Source organism: Rhinoderma darwinii, chromosome 2 (assembly GCF_050947455.1).
Source record: "Rhinoderma darwinii isolate aRhiDar2 chromosome 2, aRhiDar2.hap1, whole genome shotgun sequence".
In the NCBI taxonomy this organism is placed as follows: domain Eukaryota; kingdom Metazoa; phylum Chordata; class Amphibia; order Anura; family Rhinodermatidae; genus Rhinoderma; species Rhinoderma darwinii.
Genome location: NC_134688.1, coordinates 397,247,685 through 397,269,747, shown reverse-complemented (window position 1 = coordinate 397,269,747; position 22,063 = coordinate 397,247,685). Strand labels below are relative to the sequence as shown.

General features: G+C 39.9%; 1 protein-coding gene and 1 pseudogene across 4 annotated transcripts in view; one reads left to right on the top strand and one right to left on the bottom strand.

The window, feature by feature from the left end:
* Positions 1 to 22,063, bottom strand: part of CDKL5 (cyclin dependent kinase like 5) — a 269,903-nt gene that overhangs the window by 196,611 nt on the left and 51,229 nt on the right. For all 4 annotated transcript variants that reach the window (XM_075854016.1, XM_075854017.1, XM_075854018.1 and 1 more), the window contains exon 2: positions 17,197 to 17,232. The gene's annotated coding sequence lies outside the window, so the exon portion shown is untranslated. The remainder of the gene's footprint in view (positions 1 to 17,196; positions 17,233 to 22,063) is intronic.
* LOC142741877 (phosphatidylethanolamine-binding protein 4 pseudogene) lies at positions 686 to 1,315 on the top strand (annotated as a pseudogene).

Sequence of the window (22,063 nt, the reverse complement as noted above, 5' to 3'; positions counted from 1 at the left end):
GGGGGGATCATTGATCCTCGATCTTCGAGGCCTATGGTTGGGAGGGTCAGGGAATGATTATGCGGGGCCTCTCTCTTTTAAGAGATGGGCGGTGATAGACCGCATCCTTGTTTACTTTTTTGTGGCACCCCCGCACTTTTTATGCAATCGGGTGAGAGAAAGCATGGCTCTGGCTTTAAAAAAAAACATAAAAAATATGAATCTCTGATGGGAAAACCCCTTTGAGTCAAAGCGATCTTACTGAAAATAGACAATTTTAATCACATTTCCACGCAAGTAATACAACTTTCATCAGTGTGTGTAGAGAAGTGCTATAGAAACTTGTGCCAGCCAATTTGAAGGCAATGGAGTGCTGCCTAGTCACTTGGTCAGTCAATTTGCAGGACAGTATACACAAACACTTTCTGCTCTTTATGCCCTCCTATTCAAACTATCTGCTGTATTTTAAGAATCTATTCCATGAGAAGTAATAAAATGCTCTCCGTTGACATTTAAGTGGTAATTCAAACCTGCCCAGTGTAAGGTAAGCCATTTAACTGCTCTACTACTAGGGGGTATTTAGAGAGAATAGCCCTTGTTAGCACAGCTTATGAGAATGAAAACCAATTATGACATCATAAAAGCTTAGATCCAGATTTTGTTAAACACACCAGTCCAGCAGAACAGTTATTGGTAACAACTTGTAATGTCAAAATTACAGTTCGTATTTGAAATCCTGTTATCCCTACCATCTTTCTTCTCCTGTATTCCTATTTCATGTGACTTTGAGACTCTCATCGGATATGATGCCAAGTTTTGCAGTGGTAACCTCCTTGTTATATACCCAAACATGGGTGATGTTTCCTGCATTTACATACCAAACTGCTTTGAGTACCCGAAAAGCTTAACCAAAGTTTGGGGCCCTCCCTGGATCAAATTCTCCAAAGCCAAGCCAGAAAAGATGTATACCTTGATTATGGTAGATCCGGATGCTCCAAGCAGATTCAAGCCAATATACAGATTCCGGAGACACTGGTTGGTCACTAATATACCAGGTCATGTTCTGCTTAAAGGAAAAGATGTAACAGGAAAGGTCTTATCTCCATACCGTCGACCAAATCCACCAGCACAGTCAGGATATCACAGATGCCAATTCTTGCTATACATGCAATATCCAGGAATCTCTCTTTCACTCCTCCCTGGTGAAGAACATCTGGAGGCATGGGATGTTAATGCTTTTGTCCTACACTGGATCCTTGGAAACCCAGTTGCTACTACTCAGTTTATGATCCAACATCCGGACCATTCTCATCTTCGAATTTCCTCTTACCCATAGTACAGGATATGTTTTATTAAACAAAATCTATTTGCCTTCTCACAGTCATTGACTAAAGCATAATCTGTACACAAGTTATCTGGATCATTTACTGTCAAACAGTTCTATAGTTACATTAAAAGTATTTACTTGCTTATACTAACATTATCATTACACAGTAGTCTTATATGTCAATATATAATTTTCAATAATTCTAGTCATACAATAGATGAGTGTTCAAATGGTATATACAGTACCAGTCAAAAGTTTGGACACACCTTTTCATTCCATGGTTTTTCTTTTTCTACATTGTAGATTCATATTAAAGACATGAAAACCTTGAAGGAACACATATGGAATAAAGTGGTAAATGAAAAACAAACCAAAGTTTCCTCAAAGTAGCCCCCTTTTGATGACCGCTTTGGACACTCTTGGCATTCTCTCAAGCAGCTACGTAGTCACTTGTAATGGTTTTCAATTAACCGGTATGCCTTGACAAGAGTTAATTTGTTGAATTTCTTGCCTTTGGTACGCACTTCCATACAGTGTTTAGCCCTATTGAACTACTGTTCTAATCCGCATTTTGGCAAGAACCACTCAACTAAGTAAAGAGAAACGACCATCACTATTGACCATCATTACTTTCAAACATGAATGTCAGTCAATTCGGAAAGAATTTATAAGGTATCCTCAAGTGCAGTCATGAAAACCATGAAATGTTATGATGAAACTGGCTCTCACGAGGACCGCCCCAGGAAAGGAAGACCAAGTTACCTCTGTTGCAGAGGTACCTCTGCTGAAGTTCATTACCAGCCTCAGAAAATTAACAGCACCTAAGAATAGAGCCCACAGAAATGCTTCACGGAGATCAATTACCAGGCAGGTCTCAACATCAACTGCTCAGAGGAGAATGCGAGAAAAAGAGAATGACTTGGGCCAAGAAACACAAGGAATGGAAATTAGACCAGCTGACATATGTATTTTGGTCTGATGAGTCAAAATTTTAAATTTTTGGTCTTTGTGAGTCGTAGAAAAGGTGAGTGGATGGTTTTTACATGTGTGGTTCCCACCATGAAACATGGAGGAGGAGGTGTGATGGTGTGTGGGTGCTTTGCTAGTGGCGCTGTTGGTGATTTATTCAAAATTTAAAGAACACTTAACCAGCTTGGTTACCACAGCATTCTGCAACGACATGCCATTACATCTGGTTTGCGCTTAGTGGGACCATCTTTTGCTTTTCAACAGCACAATGACCCCTAACACACCTCCAGGCTACGTAAGGGCTTTTTTTTTTTACCAAGAAGGAGAGTATTTGAGTGCTGCGTCAGATGACATGGCCTCCAGAATCACCCAACCTAAACCCAATTGAGATGGTTTGGGATGAGTTGGACTGCAGAATGAAGGAAAGGCAGCCAACACCTGCTCAGCACCTCTGGGAACTCTTTCAAGATTGTTGGCAAACAATTCCAGGTGACTACCTCATGATCCTGATTAAGAGAATGCCAAGAATGTGCAAAGCTGTCATCAAAGCAAAAGGGGGCTACTTTGAAGAGTCTAAAATATAAAACATTCTGGTTTGTTTAACACCTTTTTGTTCACTACTTAATTCCAGATGTGTTTCTTCATAGTTATCATGTCTTCGATATGAATCTACAATGTAGACAATAAAAAAAAACAAAAAAAAAAAAACATTGAAAGAAAAGGTGTTTCCAAACTTTTGACTGGAACTGTATAGAAGATCAGTTCTGTAATAAAATATGATATTAAAGACTTGGTTAAAACTCGTTATATTTAAAGAAAATATAACGTATAATAGATAATGTATGTTAATGGAATTATAGAAAAGGCACTTTTACTCTAATTTATCTTTATTTTCAGGTTTAAAAGGGAGATCTTACCCACAGTTACAAGTAAACGACCAGTACTAATCACATCGAAAAGTGAAGGAAAGTTTAGTTTTTATACTTTGTGACTTCCCAATCTATTCATGTCCTTGAGAGAAATCACCTCCTTGTACAATCACAGGGGATTAAGTTTCTATTTTTGTCTCAATCACAACGTGCACTACATACGAAAACACAACCGCTACTGAAAAACATGCCTTTTAATGTGGGCCATAATAATACAATTCTAAGAACTTAAATGTTTTGGTAATTATGAATTTATATCTCAAACTGTGCAAGCAATTTTATTTGACAGTTACATGAAGAATCACAAGCGGACGGCAGCATGCTAGCAAACAGATTTTCTTAGTGGGGGATTCCCACACTAGCTGTGAAAAACTGGCCATCAAAGTGTTATGACTAAGGTATTCACCTTTTCCTAAGGAAAATAAAGAAAGCAAAAAGCTACAATCTTCAAACATTCTATTGCCCATCAATAAGCCCAGCTGCCTAAGAGGACTTTTATGCACTAAGGTTGGGTTCACACAGGACCATAATGTTCTTTACCACATTACTGTGACTTAAAAATGTGGAAAAAAGACTATGTTTGTGTGTTTTGACATCGTGTCCTCTTGAGTCTAGTTGCACAGTTTTCTTTGATGAGAATACGACTCTTCGTCATGTGACCGGCTCCGCTGTACTCTATGTACAAGCAGTAGCAGATCGACTACATGAAGAAAGACTGCAACTAGTCTTCCGGTCCCCCAGCAGCGCTATAAAATCTATGAAAATCTCAGAATCAGTGTGACGGGGTACCGGAATGTATATTAGCCAGTGTACTCACATACTGCAGTGAGTACACTGCTAATATTTTTTATCCCCACATAACCCCTTTAAAAGGATGAACTTCTGTCTGCCTGCAGCCACCACTAGGGGGAGCTTACTGCATACGGTTTATATATTGAACTCAATAATATGCAGTGTGTGAATGGCACAATCAATCGGCCTACAATTTATTTTGTTCAATGTCTAAACTTCACAGTTAGCGGTTTGGTGCTGGTATTGTGAAGTGGAGATATTTTAATAGGCCACACAAGCTCATAAAAAGGGACCGTCAAATGCAGGACCCGACCTCATTATTCCTGACAGGCTTCATCATCCAACGTCAATGGCCCTCTCACTAATGGTCATGGGACTGAATGGATGTGGAGCCCCAAAGCCATGTTCCTAAATGTAATGGAAAGTCCCCCCAGGAGAATGAATGCTTGTATGCCAGAGAAGTTGGAAACCAATTTCATATTAATGCCGGTACAGTTATTTTGGAATGAGATTTTTTTCAAAAAACAAGTGGATTAAATATTCGGGTGCCCACATATTTTGGTATTCATGTGTATCACGCTATCTTCATATACATAGATATTACTTGAATTGAGTTCCATAAATAAAATATTGTTGTGCAGAAAATTAAGGGTTGAAGAAACACACTTTTAGTAATATATATGTGTGCTAATATATTGATTTTACTCAGCGGTAAACCCTTTTAGCTAAATGTACTTGTGAGTGCTACATACCCATAACTGACAGGATAAAACCAGGCATTTCTGAATTTATTTATTATAAATATCAACTCATATTGTTGCTTTATAGTTCTAGCATGCATCATTCTGGTAGAATAACCTAAAGCAAAAAAGCGTACAGAAATTAGTCAGAGAAGACAGTTCAAGGACAAGTGTAGTGAATACTATAAGCTATGTACACAAAAAATATGATCTAGTAAAATACAGACTTTCAAAGATGAAATATAAGTCTTTACAAGGCTATGTTCACACTGCCATCAACTTCCATTTTTATGAAAATACACTTTTCATTATGGTAAAAATTCACAGAATGTCATACAGAACAGAGGCTAACATAATACATATAGAATTATGTCTCAAGAGGGCAATAGTTTGGGTCCTCTGCTCTGATCTTCATCGATTAATCAGGTTAAGACTATAAACAGACGTCAAGCTTTGTTGTCCTCCTTATGTTCTTAATCCCTTGCCGCCGCAGCCATTTTTCTGTTTGGCATTTAAATTTTTTCTTACCCGCCTTCCAAAAGTCCTAACTTTTTTATTTTTACATCAATATAGACGATCGAGCTTGTGTTTTGCACGATGAGCTGTAGTTTTTAATGGCACCATTTATTATACTGTATAATGTACTCGGAAACAAAAATAAAAATCTTTGTTGGGTGCAATTGGAACGAAACTGCGATTCCTCTATTGTTTTTTAGATTCATTTTTACAGCTTTCACATGTGGAAAGAGCTACATGTTCACTTTTTTCTGCAGGTCAATATGATTACGGCGATACCAAATTTATATTGTTCTTTTAATGATTTACTACTGTTACAAAGAAAAAACTATTTGTTAAAAAAGCAAAAAAAAAAAAATTGTGTCGCTGTTTTCTAAGAGCCATAACTTTTTATTTCCGTCAATAATGCAGAGTAAGGGCCTGTTTTTTTTGTGGCACTAGCTGTAGTTTTATTGGTATTTTTGGGTACATACGACTTTTTGATCGCTTTTTATTACATTTTTATTGGGGAGCCAAGGTGACCCAAAACCAGCAATTCTTCCGTTTTTTATCACGGCGTTCACCAGACCCCGCTTCTTCTGATCGGTGTGGGTACCAAAGATGAACCCAACACCAATTAGGAATTTATGTCACATTCCTAAAAAAAACAAGGTATAAAGGGGTTATTTGGTTTAGACAACCACATTTATGTGCTCTATTAGGGCATATGGACGTAATTCTGGGGAGCCCCTCCCAAACAGCGGCTCTCCCACTAGAGAATCGGCTCTGCTCATTGATTGTAATGCTCATGTAATGCTACATTTGAAATAGAGAATCATCGGCGGGGAATTGTCAAAGGACCTGTCAGGCTGGGTTCACACACGCTATTTACGGACGTAATTCGGGCGTTTTAGCCCCGAATTACGTCCGAAAATGCGGCTCAAAAGCGTCGCCAAACATCTGCCCATTCATTTAAATGGGTCTTACGATGTTCTGTGCCGACGGTTATTTTTTTTACGCGCCGCTGTCAAAAGGCGGCGCGTAAAACAGACACCCGCGTCAAAGAAGTGTCTGTCACTTCTTCAGACGTAAATGGAGCAGTTTTCCATGGACTCCATGGAAAAACAGCTCCAATTACGTCCGTAATGGACGCAGCGAAAGACGCCAGCACATGCCATTACGGCTGAAATTACGGTGCTGTTTTCTCCTGAAAACAGCACCGTAATTTCAGCCGTAATGGACGCTGCCGTGTGAACATACCCTCACGCTGTAAGGCAGGGGTCTCAAGCACGCGGCCCGCGGGCCGCATGCGGCCCCTAGGGCTGTCATCTGCGGCCCGCAGGACACAGAGCCGCTAGTATCGGCTCTGCTCCGAGACTCTGGAATTCTCTGACATCGCTGTCCACATATGAACAGCGATGTCTGGGGCTTCCCCAGAGCCGGAGTCCCGGGCAGAGCGCTAGTACAGGCTCTGCTCCGGGACTCTGTGGAATTCCCTGACATCGCTGCCAATATATGGACAGTGTGTCAGGGTCTTCCTCAGAGAGGAGTCCCGGGCAGAGCGCTAGTATCGGCTCTGCTCCGGAACTCTGTGGAATTCCGTGACATCGCTGCCCATATATGGACAGTGTGTCAGGGTCTTCCCCAGAGCGGAGTCCCGGGCAGAGCGCTATTATCGGCTCTTCTCCGGGACTCTGGGGAAGCCTCTGACATCGCTGTCCATACATCGACAATGATGTCAGGGGCTTCCCCAGAGCAGGAGTCCCAGTGATGTCAGGAGCACAGCTGGAGTCCCAGGAACAGCCTACTAGCGCTCCGCCCGGGACTCCATCTCTGGGGTTGTCCCTGACATCTCTGTCCATATATGGACAGTGATCTCAGGAGCAGAGCTGGAATCCCAGGCAGAGTGCCAGAAGCGGCTCTGCTCCGGGACTCCAGCTCTGGGCAAGCCCCTGACATCACTGTGGTAGCATCTGCGGGGGGCACTGCTGTGGCAGCATCTACAGGGGGCACTGCTGTGGCAGCATCTAGAGGGCACTGCTGTGGCAGCATCTACACAGGGCACTGCTGTGGCAGCATCTACACAGGGCACTGCTGTGACGGCATCTACACAGGGCACTGCTGTGGCAGCATCTATACAGGGCACTGCTGTGGCAGCATCTACACAGGGCACTGCTGTGGCAGCATCTACACAGGGCACTGCGGCAGCATCCACCGAGGGCACTGTGGCACTATCTAAAAAGGGGCTGCCCAATCTTGACATGTGTGCTAACTGAGCCACCGGACTTCATTTAGCGACACGTAAACTGGAAAGCTGGATTGTTGAAATAAGCACGTGGAGAAATATCTCAAATTTGAAACCTAGCGGTATTATTATAGTAATATAGTGTTATAGTAGTTCAAATAACTAATTAACAATAATTTTGTATTGTATCAAATTTGAAAGTAATGCGGCCCGACCACTTCACATTTTTTCTATATGCGGCCCACTTACCCGGCCGAGTTTGAGACCCCTGACCTATATATATATATATATATATATATATACACATATATATACATATACACACACACACGAAAATAAGTAAAATCCAACATAATAGCCTATTGGATCCATATGGAATCTACCACAAATATCTGAATAATTTATAAAAAGATTTTATGTTGTACAGCTTCATAAAGCTTTTTTTTATTATTAGAAAATTTCATGAAAGGAGGGTTTTTTCGGTTTAATATAAAATATTGAAAAATTATGCAACTTGTGTATCAATTCTTTACAGCTTTCTAGATCTCTGTTTACATCGAGAGGCTCATTTCCATCCACTGAAAGTAAACAAGAATAGTTCCATTCACTGACAGCAAACATATCTTGAAAATGGTAATGAACTGAAACGCTAAACATTTTCTTAGCCAATAACGAAGTTTATTTTTACACGAAACTTGAAATCCTTTTAAACCTTGTAATTCCAAAAGTAACCCACCTAATGCTACATTGTAATCTGCATTAGTCTCAATAGTACCACTGGTCACCTCTGTCATTGGTTACAGTCTAGTCCTGAATTTGATGCTGGACTGCAGTTGAGTGGCCTCCCCAGTCACAAAGTACTGTTTTTCCATATTAGAATATCTTGCTGTCCGAAGGGATAAGTCAACAACATTAATTGGAGCATGTGAATATATACATCTTCCCTGGAAAAAAATATTAATGTATCTTTTCGATCACCCATTGAAAACATGGAACTTGGAATATATACATGAATATGAGGCAGACAAGGTCTGATGCATTCCCACTCATGTTCCATACAAGTCTATTATTCTATTGTGATTGACAAGAGTGGCCTTCAAAAACTGAGAAAATATTCTCTGCCACATCATTTTCAAGCACTTCTATGAGTCACAAATGACAAATCAGCTGAAATAAAACTGATAAATACATGAATGTTCCAGAGAAGATCTGAAACCTTATTTTAATTAACGTCTGAATTGTAATTAATAAGGGTGCGTTCCACTTTTAGTGGTAAAACATAAGAACAATGGGGGCATTACTACGTTTTCTTTTTTCTAATTATGTTAAAGTGTCTTAAGGTTAATAAATATTCTTGAAGTTATCCTGCTCTGTAGCTCGATTACAGTGTAAGGCTTTCTGTCCTCATTACATATTTTTCTTGTTCAAAAATAGAAAAAAATTCTGGTTGTCTGCAGCCACCACTAGGGGGAGCTTAGGTGCCTACTGAACACATGATTATCATGGGATCTGTATAAATCTGTTTTCACCTAGTGGCAACTAAAGGCAGCCAGAATTTTATCACTAAACTTTATGGCTGTGTGAAGTGAAGCAGGTTATTTCCAGCTCGGTATCAGAAAATTGATCTCCAATCCCCATAAAAGGGTACATCATGAAGTTAATCAGTACCAAATTTTGGACCATATTATGTAAAAAGAAACGGTAGGTACGCTTTAAAAGTTGACCAAGATAGCTGGAGCAGTTCTTAACACTTATAATAGGCAACATTCTAAAAATCCAGATCCATTTTGCCTAAATATTATCCCTTATTATATTAAACTTCTGACCAGCGTGCTATGTAAATCAAGGCAATATATGTAAGTTACAAATTCTAGAAGACAGGGTCACATCAGATTTCCTCCTCTAGTGGTTCCAGGTGAGCTATGACTTGTACATGATTATTGCAACGCCACCACAGGGAAGATTGAGTATTACACTATGCCAAATCATATCAATGAGTTGTCTGTTTAATGCAGGACAGGTCAGGTCCATCAGAGCCATTTTTTATATGAATTGTCTTAAGATATTTTCCAAAAGGCTTCTCTATATATAAAAAAAACCGCATGTAAAAAAAAATGTGTGACTACAAAAACTCGCCACCTAAAAAAAATCTTGTAAAAATTCATGCCATTTTTCAAGAAAATGCATGCAAAAAATGTGACTATAAAAAACGCACCCAAAAAAACAGATGAAATTAATGGTGTTCTATACAAGCCCGCCCAAAAAAAAAAAAAAAAAAGTGTATAAGAAGGAAGCTTAAGGGTATGTTCACACGATTAACAAAATACGTCTGAGAATACAGAGCTGTTTTCAAGGGAAAACAGCTCCTGATTTTCAGACGTTTTTTGAGCAACTCGCGTTTTTCACGGCCATTTTTTAAGCTGTTTTCAATAGAGTCTATGAGAAAACGGCTCCAAAAACATCCCAAGAAGTGTCCTGCACTTCTTTGGACGAGCCGTCATTTTACGCGCCGTATTTTGACAGCGACGCGTAAAATGACAGCTCGTCTGCACAGAACATCGTAAGACCCATTGCAAGCAACGGGCAGATGTTTGCCGATGTATTGGAGCCGTCTTTTCAGGCGTAATTCGAGGCGTAAAACGCCTCCATTACGTCTGAAAAGAGGTCGAGTGCACGTAGATTCACTGAAGTGATATATGAGTAAAAATATAACTTTATTTCGTAACTCTCTAAAAACAGGGGTACAATCACCACCGTGAAAAGCCCCACCGTGTGTATTAAAAACGTATTAAACAATAACTACCAAGTCCTGATTCAATTGTGAACCCTCTATGACTGAGTATATTATAAAGATAATCTGGAATCAGCATTTGAACATGGGTATAAAACAGTAGTTTAGACCCTAAAACACACTAGAGCCCGCGATAGCCGCATCAGAAACTCCAAATGCTAAGGTATACAACAATGCCACTGTCGCCTATGCTAAAATTCCTCATATAAACAGACGCTACGCGTTTCTATACTTATCATCAGGGGTCTGTAGCTTGGTCACTCTGGCCAGGATGCCAGCGATATTACTTCAATAGCAGATATTCTGCTGTACACCACGGTAGCATGCTCGCATAGATATCAGCGGCATGCTTCACTACGGGACTCTGAGTTACTATAACACCTAACTCCTCCCCCAAGTGCACGTACCCTCAACTTAAGAGGAAAAAAAAGTGACGTCCATAAAAATTTGGCCCACATTCACGTGTCATTTACTGTCCCCCTTATACTACAAAATATTGTCCAATTTTTAATAAATGACCCCCTTGTATTTCTAGAAATGTTATATATATGAATAGCCAGAGACGCATAATTGCTTACAGCACAGAAAAGACGATTTTCTGGCTGTTTAGAAGAGAATATCTAACAGATTTCTGCAGCTCAAAATACCAGTGATCCAAATGTGATCTCATATTCAGAAGGCTGCTGCTGGTGCGGGAAGACCAAGTTCCTCGTCCTACGCTTCTGTTCTCAGAGGCAACATTGGGGGGAAAAAAAAAAAATCACACTGCAACAGGGAGTGCTGCAGGCTGACAGAAGTCTGTTCTGTACATTATGCATGTACCGTTATTTTACTTGTAAATGGGATATACATTTGCAGCTATTTATGCTGTCTATAGCTTCTCTGCATTTTAATAATGGAACACAATGTAAAAGATCTGCAGGAGGGAATATGAAGAAAATGTTTGTATCTATGTGAATATGACATTTTGCTAAATAATGTGATTTATTAATCCATATTATATATACACCAATAGAAGTATATTTTACTAAATAACATGTAATATTGTGTTTTGTAACACCTTTGTATATTATAAGCACATAGATTATACATGTTTTTTGGGTGCCGAATATAATAAGAAACCATTAAGCTTATCAATATACAATACTATGTGTACTAATAATGCCCTGGCTATGCCATGAACCAAACCCACGGAATATCTGTACCCTGCAGCATTAGGCTGGGTTCACACGACCATGTTACGTCCGTAATGAACGGAACGTATTTCGGCCGCAAGTCCCGGACCGAACACATTGCAGGGAGCCGGGCTCCTAGCATCATAGTTATGTACGATGCTAGGAGTCCCTGCCTCTCCGTGGAACTACTGTCCCGTACTGAAAACATGATTACAGTACGGGACAGTTGTCCGGCAGCGAGGCAGGGACTCCTAGCATCGTACATAAGTATGATGCTAGGAGCCCGGCTCCCTGCACTGTGTTCGGTCCGGGACTTGCGGCCGAAATACGTTCCGTTCATTACGGACGTAACATGGTCGTGTGAACCCAGCCTTAGGCCTGATTTACACGAGCGTATGCGTTTTGTGCACGCAAAAAACGCTGCATTTTGCGTGCGCAAAAGGCACTTAACAGCTCCGTGTGTCATCAGTGTATGATGCGCGACTGAGATTTTCATGCAGCCGTCATCATTATGACACTCCGTTTGAATGTTTGTAAACAGAAAAGCACGTGGTGCTTTTCTGTTTACATTCAGAGTTTGACAGCTGTTGCGCGAATCACGCAGTTCGCACGGAAGTGCTTCCATGCGGCATGCGTGGTTTTCACGCACCTATTGACTTCAATGGGTGCGTGATGCGCGAACAGCGCACAAAGATAGGACATGTCGTGAGTTTTACGCAACGCACTCGCGCTGTTTGCACTGCCCCATAGACTAATATAGGTGCGTACGACACGCGTGAAAAGCACGCGCGTATATTACGCTCGTGTAAATGATGCCTCAAATATAGGCTTGTGACATAACAGCCAAACTGTGACATCTGTCCATGCCCTAAACACAATGCGTATGTGCACATACACTACAGGAATCCATGGACTCGGGAACACACAGGACATGTACAGATGTAGCCAAGTTTATCTGGACTCTGATAACTTGCTGCAGCGGGATATGTCCTGTTCTTGCACAAATGCAATTTGATACATGCCGTTTTTCCTTTTTGAGCAGGTCACACCCAGATAGCATACTAAAAGGAAGTCACAGCCCTTAACAGGCTTTAGGCTAGGTTAATTTTACCAGTGAGAGATAGATTACATATAAAAAAAAAAAAAAAGAGAATCACATTGTCAAAATTATATATATTTTGGGGTACATGGGACTTTTTATTCCATGTTTTGTGAGGGGTGGTGATAAAAAAAAAAGTGATTATGGCATTGTTTTTTTATTGTTTTTTTTTTTGCGGTGTTCACTGTGCGGGAAAAATAATAATACAGTTTTATAGATTGGGTCGTTACGGACACGGTGATACCAAATAGGTGTACTTTTTTTAACCTTTTAATTTTTTTCCTATAATAAAAGGCTTGTTATAGGAAAAAAGGCAGTGTTTGTTTTTATTAACTTGAAACTTTTGTATTTACACTTAAATGCAACTTTTTTAAACCTTACTTTTTTTTGTCCCACTAGGGGTCTTGAGGGTCTGCACCTCTAATCTTTACTCGTATACATTGCACTACCCACGTAGTGCAATGCATTAGAGCTGTCAGTCGTTCACTGACAGCAAGCCTATTATGTCTCGTCTGTGGGCGGGAATAATAGGCTATTGTACGTGGCAGACCAGGACGTCATTATTAGGCCTCCGGTTGCCATAGCAAGGATCGGCATCATCACAATCATGTCGTGTCGATGCCGATTGCTACAAACCACTAAGATGCCGCGATCGCTTTTGATCGCGGCATATAAGTGGTTAATGGCAGGGATCGGAGCTAGCTCCATTCCCTGCCGTTACAGCATGGTGTCAGTTGTAACATACAGCTGACACCAGCGGCTGATGTCGCAGGCTCAGCTCCAGCTTGTTACTGCGGCCGGATGCCTTTTAGGCCCCGCCTCTGGGCGGGACCTAGCAGGCATCCGTTCTAGGCAGACAGGAGGCCATTGTTAGGCTTCCGATCTGCCGGAGCAGTCATCGGAACCCAGCAATTTCATTGCAGAGTTCCGATCTGCTTGTAAATACCATAGATGCAGGGCTCGGTTTTCAGGGCTGCATCCAAGGGGTTAATCGGTTAGATCGGAGGCTAGCCCCTTTCCTGGCCTTGAAGCAGTGATAGCGTTAAGCTATCACTGCTTTAAAACGGTGTCTGCAGACACAGTACCCTGTTAACGCAATGAAGTAATATTACGTCAGTTTGTGTTAACAGTTCACCGCCCGTGACGTAATAGTACGTCACAGGGCGTTAAGGGGTTAATAATAGTGTAGAGCAGTGGTTTCCAACCGGGACTTGTCTAGAACAGTCCAGGGGTGCTGCGACACTCCGCTCATCCCTTGCAAAAAAATATATATATAATTTTTTTTGCTACAAGCTCCGCCCCCGACATTTACTCCAACTATGCTTGTAGCAGACGTGACGCACACACGTCTGCTACAAGTACCGCCCACCATTTCCCACTAGAAGAGCCTGACAGAGGGAGAGGAGCCATTAACCCTGGGCAGGGTAAGTATTTTTTATATAGTTTATCAATTGTGTGAGAACTGGAGCCAGGGGAATGCTGGGAGTTGTAGTTATCTCCTCTTATACCACTTTCCTTTAATGTCCTCTGATAGCCCATAATAACAGCCTGGACATGCTGGAAGTTGTAGTGCTCTCCTCATATACCTCCTTATTTATTCCTTCCCCAGAAGTAAGCAGATTTTCTGTCTGTGATGGTCATTTTACTAGAGGGGCTGATGGTCATTTTACTAGAGGGGCTGATGGTCATTTTACTAGAGGGGCTGATAGGTCATTTTAGTGTGAGTGGGGGGCTGAGGGTAATTTTAGTGTGAGTGGGGGGCTGATGGTCATTTTACTGTGAGTGGGGGGCTAATGGTCATTTTAGTGTGAGTGGGGGGGCTGATGGTCATTTTAGTGTGAGTGGGGGGCTGATGGTCATTTTAGTGTGAGTGGGGGGCTGATGGTCATCTTACTGTGAGTTTGGGGGCTGATGGGGACTTTATTGGGGGGCTGAGGGTGATGGTCATTTTACTGTGAGTGGGGGGCTGATGGTCACTTTACTGGAGGGGCTGATGGTCACTTTACTGGAGGGGCTGATGGTCACTTTACTGGAGGGGCTGATGGTCACTTTACTGGAGGGGCTGATGGTCACTTTACTGGAGGGGCTGATGGTCACTTTACTGGAGGGGCTGATGGTCACTTTACTGGAGGGGCTGATGGTAACTTTACTGGAGGGGCTGATGGTCACTTTACTGGAGGGGCTGATGGTCACTTTACTGGAGGGGCTGATGGCCACTTTACTGGAGGGGCTTATGGTCACTTTACTGGAGGGGCTGATGGTCACTTTACTATGAGTAGCGGGCTGATGGTTATTTTACTGTGAGTGGGGGGTTGATGGTCATTTTACTGTGAGTGAGGCCTGATGGTCTTTGAGTGGTTTTTGCCTCTGAACTCCCATTGAAATTAATAGGAGGCAGAAAAAACCTGCGGCACTCGTTTGGAGTGCTTTTTTGGCTGCGGTATTTGCATTAGATTCAACGGCTAAAAAAATCGTGGGCAAAAAAAAAAGCGTGAAAAAAAAGCGTCAATTCAAAATCTGCCTCAAACTTCCTAAAGAAATTGAGGAAATTTTTTTTTCTGCCTTACAAAAAAAACAGTGTGAACATACCCTAAGAGTGTAGTGCTTGTTTTTAGCCGTTTTGTAAACAGTAGGGGTGCCCTGAGGATTTTATTTTTTTTCAGGGGTGCCTCGAGCCTGCAAAAGGTTGGGAAACTCTGCTGTATAGCCATGTATATAGTACTAATATTTTGTCTAAAAAGAGCAATCTACTTGATACATAGAGTTTACTGGACCCCTTGGGTGCTGAAACAGATGTGACTCAGATTGGATGCTAAGTGTCCCAGGTGTACGGAGGAGAAAGCAGACATTTATCATATGTTCTGGACATGTGGGGCTTTGCGGAACCTATGGGGGGAGATATCAGAATTGATAAAAACGGTATATGGTGTGGACCTGGCGGCAGATCAAAAGGTGCTGTTGCTAGGGTTTGTGGGAGAACTGGAGGGTGAGAAGATGGAATGTTTGGCAATTGCGAAAATTCTATAACAGACTAGAAAGTGTATAGCTAAACACTGGCTGGATGTTGAGCCTCCTGTGCAGAGGGAAATTGTGGGAATGCTAAATCACACTATTTTGATGGAATATAAAATATTTTCGAAAAGGGCTAATGTAAAGACATTTGATAAGCTGTGGGGAAGATGGTTGGATTGCTCAGGGATGGTGACACCAGAATTGAGCAGAATACGGGCACAAATATAGGAGATCATTTATAGCAACGTTGAGAAAAGACCTGAGGTATATAGTTGGGTTCTAAGGATAAGACCAACTATGTAATATTATTTAAGAGGTTGTGGTCTGACCGGGACATATTCCGTTTAAGCGAGAGGTGGCCAAGGGGGTTACATTCAGGCAGGAGGTGGCAAGGCGAGGGGTAAGAGACGGTCATAAGGTTGTTTGCATATACGGAGAATCAATATGGATTTGTGGGGTCTTGTGATAATTTGTACAAATGACAGAGATACTGATAGGGGGCTGTGCAGGGGTTGAGATGCAATGTTGGGATATTTCTGTAAGATGTTATAATGGAAATGCTGTATATAATACTGTTACAGTGGATGCATAACTGATAATGTATTACTGTTCTTGTTAATAAAATTGAACGGATTTAAAAAAAAAAAAAGAAAAAAAGAGCAATCTAGAAGGAAAATAGTGGAATGGTTAATTGGCAACCCAAATAAAGACCCCATCCACAATACTTGTATATAATTTGCTCCATAAAAAATAGCAAGGGAGAGTCCAGGCAAGTCATTAAATAAGTAGTAAAGCAATTTGCCGTTTTAAACTTGTTTATTTTGTATTCCTTAAATGAAAGCATTTAGATACAAATTGTTACTTTAGAGTATATAGAAGTAGCTTTGTTACGTATGTTTCAGAGCGAACACGGAGGCAATTTAACCTCAGCATTCTCCATCGATCTTGGATCAGGTCACGCTACAACGTTTTGGGGGGTCCAGAGTGGAGTTAAAAATGGCAAATCGTATTTCACTATTTATTCAATGGACTGAACAGAATGGAACCGCAACAACACTTGCAATAAATGACCAAAAATGGTGAGCGGCATTGAATAAAAGAGTCCAGGCAAGCACCACAAATGTTCAGCTTGAAAGATATAATAAAACAGATATTAAGTCCACACCTTATTTATCAATAATCCACAATACATACAGATTTTTTTAACCCAGTTTAATTCAGTCTATCCAGTTTTCTTTGAACGCTATACAAAAATACTAGAGAATCATATTGCAACATATATTCAAATATCAGAGTTAGTTGGTGTTACCATGAAGAAGGTACATGAACACAGAAATGCTGGATTTATAGCATCAATAATGTTTGTATGGAATGCATGCGCTTTTTATATATAAGGCACACATATATAACATAGTAAACACGCTGGAGAAAGGTCCTATTGCAGGACTGAAACGTTGCTTGATGTTGACTCAATAAATCATACTTTTTTAAATCTTCTACCGGAGTGCTGCAAGATCTTCTTTTGAAAATTATATAACATAGTTAAGTATTAAGAGTTTGTAATGCAATGAGGTTTCTGTGCTATACATACATTTAATCTGATTAAAGAAAGAGAATAGAATTTTAAATTCCCATTCACTTACCTAATTCAGAGTCTTAAAACACCATGCTGGCTGCACCTGTAGGTTAAAAATTGTATCAATCATTTCAGCATTTATATTTCAAGTATTGTCAGACAAGCATGAGTTACAGAACACAAAATATTCCAAAAATGACACCTTTTTGGATAAACAATCACCTTTAGGCCAGGATCACACACGCACAGTTTTGATGCAGTTTTTGGGCCACTTTTTTTTTTTAGTCAAACACAGAAGTGTACTCAAAAGAAAGGAGTCTTTTCTTTATAACTTTTCTTCCTTTTGGATCTACTTTTTGCTTTGGCTCAAAAAACGGATACAGAAACCGCACCAAAACGGTTTGGGCGATTCTGGCCTTAGTTGATTTTATCAAAAAGAAACTGAGAATCTTGGACAACATTCTCAGACCATGATGTCCAACTAGCAGTGTGTATTATGCGGCAGACGTAACGATCCTGTTTGCCGACCAACCCACTAATCAGTAGCATCTACCCTCACTTTCTCCTAGGAATCCATATTTATTGTTAGCTTTTCTATATGACAAGCAAGCATTTGGAGTCTTTAATTGCTACAAAGCAAGTAGTTGTCACGAAGAAGAATGATATTAAAGGCAATGTATGACCTTTATTTTTTTTTTACTAAATAAAACCAGTAAGTGAAACATGATCTTTTTTTCTATTCTGTTTTAATTATTTTATTGCATTTATTTTTTTACTTTTTATTCAATTTTCTTTACACGATTATAAGGACAGCCACCTGAGCTGCTGTTAATAGCATTTAGAGATAGGATTTACAGAAACCACATGGACCATAGGAAACAATAGTCGGAAGCAGACCCCGTTGACTTCTAAGGGAAAGTAATCTAGGCATGCCCTGTGACCTGTGCAGAGGCCATTGTGCAGGAAGAGATAGGAGGGGAGCTGCGTCCATCATCTATGGTGAATGGTTGAGCCTGTGTTATCTATTTAAAGGTGTTGCTTTTCATTGTAATCCTGCGTGCGATGATAATGAGATGACAGCTGAGAAGTGATCTCTACAGAACAGGAAGTGTCAGTCTATTGTGAAGATCAGTGGCCAGAGTGAAAACGGCAAGATTTCAGGATTATTCTTCAAGTACCAGTGTGTCTACTCTAGCACACTGACACCAACATGTTAAAACATAGTAAATGTTCACAACAAAAGGTGGGATTATTCTTTTTTTATGTAGATAACGACATGGAAAATGAAAAACAAAATCACCAACAATTCTTAAAAAATAAGTTTAACATAATAACTTGATTTAAACAATAGGTCATTTACTAATGACACATTCCCTTTAAGGAGGTGAGGATATTTTGTGAAGGTTTGAAGATGCTTTGTGAAGACTTAGATCCTCCTATTACCAATGTTACACATCAAATTATTACATGGAGAACACCAAGTGCCTAAGCTGGGGTCCTATGTCTCTGCCTCTATGAAGTCCATGAATTAATGATGAAAGCTAAAAATCAGCTTCATCAATGCCAGAGGTATAAAAAGCTGCTATGCTTTTTCAGGTGCCCTGATATATAAACTGTCAGATATAATAACCGTAATATATTTGTATATTTAGTTCTCTGTAAGTGCTATTTCTTATTCCTTATAAAGCATAATTACTCTTTGATGGCAACAATTAAATCATAATTATTAGCTGTAATTGCTGTTACTGTTGCCATGTCCCCTGGGACGTATCTGTCACTTAAAAACAAAATTACCAGTAACATACTGTGGGTAAACCTGTGACGGTTAGAGTATGGTAATGCTACAGCCCTATGAGGGAGCTTAATCTATCATGATGGGTTTATGCAGTCAAATGAGAGCGCTAAATCAGTCTGACCATCACTGCTGTAAAGTGTAGTAAATAAAGCCACGCATAAAGAAGCAGTCCTAGTAAAATATAGAATCTGTCAGGTCTGCAGATGTGATCAGTAATAGCTGGGTCCTGCGTGTCAGAGAAACGCATAACCAGCGTTCACCCAAGCCGTCAGTCCTAGAGACCTGACGGATTTGTCTTTGACTGCAAGATACAGCTTCTATGTAATCAGGATACATAGAAGCTATATCTCAAAAAGTAAAATTATTTTTTTTTAATAAAAACCCAAAAAAGTGGTTAAAATAAAACATTGATTTATTTTAACAAAATTTTCCTTAGAAGTGTACATATCCTTTAATTCTCCGTCAGCCATATCCCTATTATTTATATGGAGAGAATTGGAGATGGTAAATTTTTCTAATAGAGCATTGCCAACAGCGATTCCACAATTTCAAATAGTACCACCAACCTATACCCTATGAAGTTCCATTTTTCTGATATAAAAGCGTCAAATCATCTATATCGCTATAGAGTTGAATGATATAATTCTGGCTGCCTGCAAGCGTCACTAGGGAGAATTTACTGAAGAAAGATTTATAAAGCTCCCATTGAAATAGAAAATATATGTCTGTATGAAGAAAGATTTATACAGCTCCCATTGAAATAGAAAATATTATGTCTGTATGCATTAAACTCTTAAGCTCCCCCTAGTGGTCACTACAGGCAGATATAATTTTCATTTTCCAACTCTATGGCTGAGAGAAGGAAGCAGAGATTTGGAGCTCTGTAGCAGAAGAACACAGGTCTGTCCTCGAATATGTTATAAAATTACCAAGCACAAACACTCTAAGACACTGGAATATCTTCATATCTACTTTTAGGTTTTTAAATGTATCTCATAGTTCAAAAACATAGTTCTTGAGTCATCCTCCTTTTCTGTCAAGTTGTTAAAAATTGCATTTAGCTTTTTTTTCTGTTAAAATAATTTCTGGGAAAGCTGGATGACAACCATTTGGAACTCTACTACAACTCCCGCATGAGTAGTCAACTTTCCTAGACTCTGGACTGGCTACTTGGTTAATCCAGGTGCAGTGGATGTTTGACTGTGTAATAGCTGAAGAGAATTTTAGGAACCTAATATAGGAGGCAAAATAAAGGATTTACAATATATTTACTGGTGATTTTTTTGCATTTGGGTTTAGAGGTGTCTTTATATGTGGATAAAATACAGACTATCGTTGAAATGCAGTAGGATGAACCTTCACATTATGTGCGGTTGTCAACTATGAATTTAGGGCAGCAATAGCTGGAGATGTTCTGTGTCCATCCATTGAGTATAATGAGGTTGTAAGAATGGCAGAAGCCCTATAGCACTGCACATCAAGTAAATTGAAACCAGCACATAATTCCATTCATGCTTGAGCATGTTTGTATGAAAAGATTTGAGCATTGCTTGGATAGAACATAGTACATGGAAACTTCTTGATCTTGTTGCTTGGGGAATAACCTTTCCAGTCATATTCAATATGTCCAGCAATGTCAATTAAGATGGGCATGCTGGATTATTACCGCACTTTACCCAAAGTAGAATCGAATACATTTCATTCCTTGTTGCATTTACCTAATGCACTTTAAATAGGACTTAAGCTGTCAGATATATTCATGAATTGCACAAATAAGAAATTACATATTAATGTAGTAAATTTGAAATAGACCAAGATTATGGGGATCACTGCCTTATGCATATGTAATTCTAAGACTATAAAAGATAAATTCACTGTTTTGACAACCACAATAAAAAATATTTTACACCTTCAAATTGGTAGGCATGTTGTGTAAATCAAATGGTACAAACCACCAAAAAAAAATAAATCTATTTTAATTCCAGTTTGTAATGCAAGAAACAGGAAAAACACTCAGGGAGTGAATACTATGGAGAGGCACTGACAATAATAATGTATAAGCCCATGAATTTGCTATGTGGCCTGTGAGATGGATGGCCCAAGTCAGGGAGTCCCTCCTGTCACATGATCTGCGTAAATCTGGCACGGGGCTCCCCCTATCCACGATACCAGAAAAATTCGCAAAAATCTTAGGGAAAAAAAAAAGGGAAACCTCAGAGATGAGAAGGGGTTATAGAAGGGTATAGACATAGGACCCTCCCATTTTAGGATGATAGGGAGTGATGGCATGATACAGCCACAGCAGGGCCTGACTTATGCAACCCGTGGTGACGATAGTCAGCAACACATTTCAATACGAATCAGACTTAGCCTACTTTACAAATTCTATGCCTACAAGCTTGTGTAAAAAGATTTTTAAAAAACTTGTGATTCTTGATGGATAAAGAATTGTTACACTCGGTGTATTGCTGACTTTAATTATGCAACAAGGAAAACACTGTCCTTCTCCAATTCACACATTATAAATTAAAGCCCAATTCAATAAAAGGTCAGGAAACTATTATTTTGTTTATGGTGTATACTATATAACCATCTATGGAATGTAACAAAGTACAGACATGGTGTTAGAAAACCGAACTAATGTAAATGAATATGGTATTGTACTGCCTATGTAAAATGAACATGTCATAATAATAAAGTCTATTTTATTAGCATGTAAATGTTTACAATCTTAAAGGAACAATCCCTTATTGTTAGAAGGGCCCTCTGTGGATAAACAGAGCACAGGGTGTCCTGCTGCTGAGACCCCAGTGACCACTTGTAAAATCTATAACCTAGAAGTGTTCAATTCCCCTGCAGCGCCACCACAGGGAAAATAAAGCATTGCAATGCTCCTGTTTTAATCAATAGGCTGTCCTCTATTAACTTAGAGTTTCCTAATGGAGTATTTAAAAATAGATGATATAAAGCAGATATCCCCTCTAAGCCTGTTAAAGAGACACGATTTATAATTACAAAATGGGGTGAGGGATGTATTAACAGCATAATTGAGGGCTTTGTTGCAGGATTAGAACATTATCACAACATCACGGCTGTCATCAGTAAAGCTTGCCATGAATATTAGATAAAGTGATATCCG